Source organism: Cricetulus griseus, chromosome 4 (assembly GCF_003668045.3).
Source record: "Cricetulus griseus strain 17A/GY chromosome 4, alternate assembly CriGri-PICRH-1.0, whole genome shotgun sequence".
NCBI classification, from domain to species: Eukaryota; Metazoa; Chordata; class Mammalia; order Rodentia; family Cricetidae; genus Cricetulus; species Cricetulus griseus.
The window spans coordinates 170,743,851-170,750,378 of NC_048597.1; the positions used below are offsets into that span (position 1 = coordinate 170,743,851).

At 44.6% G+C, this 6,528-nt stretch overlaps 1 pseudogene; it reads left to right on the forward strand.

Moving 5' to 3' along the window:
- The first annotated feature begins 1,709 nt into the window (after positions 1-1,709).
- LOC118238742 lies at positions 1,710-3,045 on the forward strand (annotated as a pseudogene).
- The last annotated feature ends 3,483 nt before the right edge of the window (positions 3,046-6,528 follow it).

A 6,528-nucleotide genomic window follows, 5' to 3' on the forward strand; every position in this document is an offset into this window, starting at 1 on the left:
CTGTCAGCAAATATTAGAAACTCAATCTCTGCAGACAGACCAACTGAAGATTACATCCTAGCAGGCCGGTTTACTGGATTGAGCCTCAATTTCCCCCACTGTAAACTATAGCTAAAAACTCCTCTCACCATCAAAAAAAGGCTAAATTAGACTGTATATGCAAAAAGACGGATTGCTATTGTTACACTCTAAATAAATTTCAAGTCCTCCAAAGGCTCTTGTGTGAAGGCAGTGGAGATTGGAGGGTAAAGAGAGTGGCTCAGGATTGGCACCTAGTGACAGCCATGTACCCTGACTGAAGGATGTTGAGCCACTTAAGCCTGGCCTAAAAGACTTGGAACCCAGAACAGCTCCAGAAGACGGATGGATACTAGTTTATTCCAGTAAACCATAGACCTTTGGGGACTCTTATACCATCCCCTCGGACTTTGTCCACTTTTGAGGGAGGCCATCTCAGGTCACAGGCACACTTCTGCTGGGCGTAATGGAGTTTGTTTGCTTGTGGTCAGGCCAGGAAGCTCCAAGGCGGGTGGCGGAGAGGCTGGCTGCCTTGACTGGGAAGCCAAATGCCTAGCCAACTGGGGCATTTCCAGAGAGCGAACTGGCCTGCCTTGGCTCTGCAGCCACTGCTGCTGCCTACAGAACACCCCACTGCAGCCAGCTGATTTTCTCATTGCTAGACTTCTAAATAGCGTGATTTATGACTGTTCTCCTCTGAGCTGGCCCCTGGGTGTACACACTTTCACTTCCAGCCTAGGAAGTGAATAATGAATTAATCACCCTGCCTTAGGTTCAATACGGAGCCCAGTGTTTGCAGATCTTTATTGTACTGCACAAGCCAAGTCGATCTGCTCAATTTACACTCTTAATTCATTGGAGTCTGTGCAATTCTGCTTGATTCTGGGGAGCCACAATCTTGTGGCTGCTTTGGTCTCTGAGGTAGCCTCCATTCTCTCTCCCAGCAGCCTCTCCTCGTTGTCAGAGGCCTCTGGGGACTCAGAGAAGCCTCGCCATTTCTTTGGAGGCTTCTTTCTAGTGTGTTCCTCCTCCTAAATGGTGCTGGGTGGGGCATTTCTCAGCATCCAAAGATGCCAGCCTGTGTGTGCTGTACAGAGAAGGCACATAAACAACATTTGTTGAAGGTCTGGAGAAATGGGCTAAGTATTTGCTACACAAGCATGGGGATCTGAGTTCAAATCCCAGGACCTCTATAAGCAGATAGTATCTGTAATCCTAGCACTGGGGAGGCAAACAGGAAACCACCCAGTCTAGCTGAATCAATAAGCTCCAGGTTCAGAGAGACCCTCTCAAAAAATAAGGTGAAGGCAACAGAGGAAGACATCTATCATCAACACACACACACACACACACACACACACACACACACACACACCAAGAGAAAAAATGAAAAACCAAGAAAATGTTTGTTGAATTATCTGTCCTGGCTCTACCAATGTTTATCAGAGTTAATGGTTGCAGTCAGGGCTGCAGCCAGTCTTCTGTTCTCTTGTTCTGGTCCTGTGGGACTTTGGGGGAAGAATTGTTCCTAAGTCTTAGAGTTGATACAACTAATTGATGAGGCAGGGCTGACTGTTTCTCAGGTCAGGAGCAGTAAGAGGTGAACACAGGGCTTTCCCAGCTTTTAGCCATTTTTCTTCACCTCCCAAGAAGCCAAAGGCAGAATCAGGTGCCTTTCACTCCATGCTCAGATGCAGGAGCAGGTGGGCCTGGGGCTCCCTGTGAAGTAGGCTGACCATCCTGATAGACACAAAGGAGGAGGCACATTTAGGCTGGGGACACATTCTCCCAGCATGCATTAGCTAAGGTGTTGACTTCCCCACCTCATGTAGCCTTTGTGGAGCAAGAAGGGGCAGTGGGGCAATGCTGCCCTTGGCACTTCCACTGTGTAGCATGTGGCTCCCTTAAGGACACACAGCTGGAGATGGGAGCATGACAACAATGCAGCCTGGGAACTGGCTTTTTCATGTCCTCCATGACAGAAGATCCCATATATCGTATGGGACCCAGCTGGACCTGGGTGAACTATTTATGTCCATCTCTGGTCATCTGAAACCAAACAGGCTGTAGAGTAGGACCTTTTAAAATTTAGTAATTATAAAGTAAAGTATTATTTATTAGAAGAATCAGAAAATATTAGCATATCACATGATGTCCTCCATGGGATGTAGGCAATCATGAACTCTACAATTAGAGAAGAAAGCTATAAGCCAAAGTACCTTTGACAAAGGTCTTTCTCTCTCCTCCAGCCAAGCAAGATACCCAAAGGAAAGCAGACCAAGGGGAAGAAGGTGGCCCAAGCCCCTGCCATCATGAAGAAACAGGAGGCCAGAAAGGTGGTGAATTCTCTATTTGAGAAAAGACCTAAGAACTTTGGCACTGGATAGGACATCCAGTGCCAAAGAAACCTCACCCACTTCATCAAATTTCCCTGCTACATCAGGCTGCCTCGACAAAGGCAAGTGGCTCAAAGTACCTACTGCCATAAGCCAGTTCATGCAGACCCTGGAACAGAAACAGTTATCCAGCTGCTTAAGCTTGCCCATAAGTACAGGCCAGAGACAAAGCAGGAGAAGAATCTAAGGCTACTGAGAAGAAAGTTGCTGGCAAAGGGGATGTCCCAAGAGACCACCTGTCCTTCAAGCAGGGTTAATACAGTCACGACCTTGGTAGAGAACAAGAAGACTCAGCAGGTGGTGAGTGCCCTTGACTTAGACTCCACAAAGCTGGTGGTCTTCCTGTCTTTCTGCCTACCCTGTGTGGAAAGATGGGAATCCCTACTGCATCATCAAGGAAAAAGCCAGGCTGAAGTGGCTGGTCCATGGGAAGACATGCACCACCGTTACCTTCACACAGGTTAACTGGGAAGACAAGATAAGGATGCTCCAGCTAAGCTGTCAGGAGCTATTAGGATATGATGAGATTTGCTACCACTGGGGAAGCAATGTCCTGGGTCCTAATTTTGTAGCTCACATTGCCAAGCTAGAAAAGGCAAAGGCCAAATAACTTGCCACTAAACTGGGTTAAATGTACACTGCTAAGTTTTCAGTGCATAGATATAATTACAAATTTAAAACATAAAAAACAAGCAAAGATGTGCATTAAAATTCACATTGGCAATAGTAAAGAAAACTACCCCTTAGAAGCCATAAGAATGATGGCAAGGGCAACTTTGAGAAAGTTTCCAAAAGAAAAGGCAGATAAGAGGATGATGAAGATGGACAGAGGATGGAAACTGAAAACTAGGGATTAGATTTAAGTAGTCTAGGGAAACCAGAGTGTTTGAGATTAGGATAATTGAAGATACATGAAAGAAAATTCCCCAAGTGGTTAAGAAGTCTGAAGTGTGCATTCTGAGAAGTTTCATTATGCTCCAAAGGCACTGGAAATCCGCATAATAGCACATCCTAGCAAGGCACCATAGCCAAGACAACTTATAAAAGAAAGCATATAATTAGGGGTTTGCTTATAGCTTCAGAGGGCTAGTCCATGACCATCATGGTGAGGAACATAGTACCAGGCAAACAGGCAAGGCACTGGATCCACAGTTGGTACAGAGAGGGGAGGGGCTGGACTTGGCATAGGCTTTTGAGACCTCAAAGCCCACTTGCAGATACGCACCTCTCCCAAAAAGGCCACAGTTCTTAATCCTTCCTAAAATAGTTCCACTAACTAAGGACCAAGTATTCAAATATGCAAGCCTATGGGGCTATTCTCATTCAAGCCACCACAGTCAGTAAAGTGCTTAAAGACTTGAGACAGGCAGATGCCTGGGCCTGGTTGGAAAGCAAGACCAGACAAGTTGACCAGTTCCAGATCAATGAGAAACTCTGTTTCAACAACAAGGTGGACAGTTCCTGAGGAACAATACCTGAATTTGCCCTCTGACCTCTGCACACATATGTACTCATTGTACATACATGTGCTCCTACACACACGTTCACACCCACCCTCCCATACACACATATACCAACATTCCACGTGGCTATTGCAATTTCTATGGTAAAGGTCATAGAAAGATACACATTCTTAGAAAAGCATGCTATCCACACCTCTTCTTTACACACCTCTCTTTGAGAAATGACTTATAGACTACAGACTGCACTCCTGTAGGTTACAAGAACAAGCCATGACCTCAACAACATATAAGGAAGACAACTGGGTCATATTTCCAAAGCTAAATACAAATCTAGTAATCACTGTTCTTGTTGTTTACCATTGTGAATTGGAAACTTGGGTTCTCTCTCTCTCTCTCTCTCTCTCTCTCTCACACACACACACACACACACACACACACACACATGCGCGCGCACACACACACACACATACACACACTTGCATACAAATGTTTATGGTTGCTTTATTCATAATTTCCCATACTTGGAAGCAACCAAATGTCACTAAGTAAGTAAATGGTCAATTAAGCTGTCAAACATCCAGACAACTGGATACTAATGATTAAAAAAAAAAAAAAGAATGAATGAGCCAGCAGGCCATAAAAAGAAGAAATGTTTATTACTAAGTCAGAGATGCCAGCCTGAAAACAAACAAGATACTGTGTGATTTTTCAACCACAGAACATTCTGGAAAAGGTGAGACTGTGAAGACAGTGGTTGACCAAAGCTTACTGGGGAGGAAGGAGAGAAGAATAAATTGGTGGTACCCAGAAAAATGTTAAGGTAGTGAAACTGTCCTGCATGAAACTTGTATGGTGGCTGCATGAACTTAGACATGTATCAAAATCCATAGAATGTACAATATAGAGAGTAAACACTACTATAAGTCTTGGATGTTAATTGATAATAATGTATCACTATTGACTCACCAGCTGGAACAAATGTACTACATTAATGCAGGATGTTAATAACAGAGTAAATTGGGGTGAGGAGGAGAGGGAATAACTGTTAGGGGGTAATTTCTACTTTCTGCTTGAGTTTTCTATAGCTAAAAATACTCACACCAGAAGATTATTTTTAAGTATAAATAATTATGTTAAATTATTATTAAGCCTTCTTTGATTTAGTTTGTTTGATTCTGTTGAACTGCATCTGTAACTAAGGCAAAGCTGAACTCCAAAGGGCTACCCTGGGTGGGTTTCTGCCATTTTCTTCCAGCTGCTGTCCCATCTGAACGCTGGTTTTACCATTTTCTGGCCTCACGTGCTGTCTGCTGAGTGATCCTGGATCCTTCCTGTCTGGCTCTTCCCTCAGAGGTCACATTCTTTGTTGGTATCCTGGGCAGGAAGCATCGCTGAACACGAACACGAACATGTGCTTTGTCCCTCCCCTTACACCAGTGGAGCTGAGCAGAGTGACCCACTTCCTCAGAGTTGAGGAACACACATTCATTAAATTACGGGGTACAGGGCTCTAAGGGCTCCGAGTCAGGCACATAGCACATACTCTGGAATTTGGATCTGAAAACAGCTAAAGAAATGGTTAGGGGCTAGGGAGAGAGCTCAGTCCTTAAAGTGCTTGCCTTGAAAACATGAGCACCTGAGTTTGATCCCCAGGAACCATGTCAAGAAGTCAAGTGTGGGCAGGCAAGATGGCTCAGTGGGCAAAGGCACTTGCTACCAAACCTGATGACCTGAATTGGATCCCCAGGAGCCATATAGTGGAAGGAGAGAACCGATTACCACAGGTTTTCTTCTGACTCCACATGTATAATGTGGTGCACACATCTACACCCCAGAGATAAAAATAAATGAAAGAGTTTTTTTTAAATAATTTAGGGGTATAGGAAAAAGGTGTATCTATGTATCTTACCATAAAATGTATCAGAAAAAAATCTCACTCAGGGACTGGAGGGATAGCTCAATGGCTAAGAGTGCTTGCTGCACAATCATAAGGACCAGAGTTCAGAACTCAGCACCCACATAACAATCTGGACATGATCCCATGCACACCTGTAGCCTCAGGGATATGGGGAGTGGAGACAGGAGGATTGCTGGGACTAACTGGCTTCTAACCTAAGTAAAAAATGTTCTGGGTTCAGGGAGAGACACTGACTAAGGGAATAAATCAAAAAGTGGTAGAAGAGGGAACTTCGTGCCCTCTGTTGGCCTCTGTATGCACACCCACAGATGTGTGCATCTGGCCACACACTTGTGAATACACTATACACCCCACACACGCAATAAGTAAAGCATTCTTTCTCTCTTTTCCTTTCTCTGTGTGTGTGTTGGGGGGGGGACATAAAGACACAGACACAGAGAGAGAAAGAGAGAGAAAAAGAGAACACATGAAGAAAATAGGTTTAACATGTTAATAATAAATCTGGGACTGGAGAGATTGGTGGGTAAAGTGGAACAACCATGAGTACTTGAGTATAGATCCTCACACCCATGTAAAAGCCACCCCAACCAGAGCATTACTGGAAGGGGGAGACAGGCAGATCCCAGGGACTCACTGGCCAGCCAGTCTAGCTAAACCATCAAGTTCCAGGTTCAGTGAGAGACCCTGTCTCAAAAAACAAGGTGAAGGACTAGAGAGATGGCTCCATGCTTGA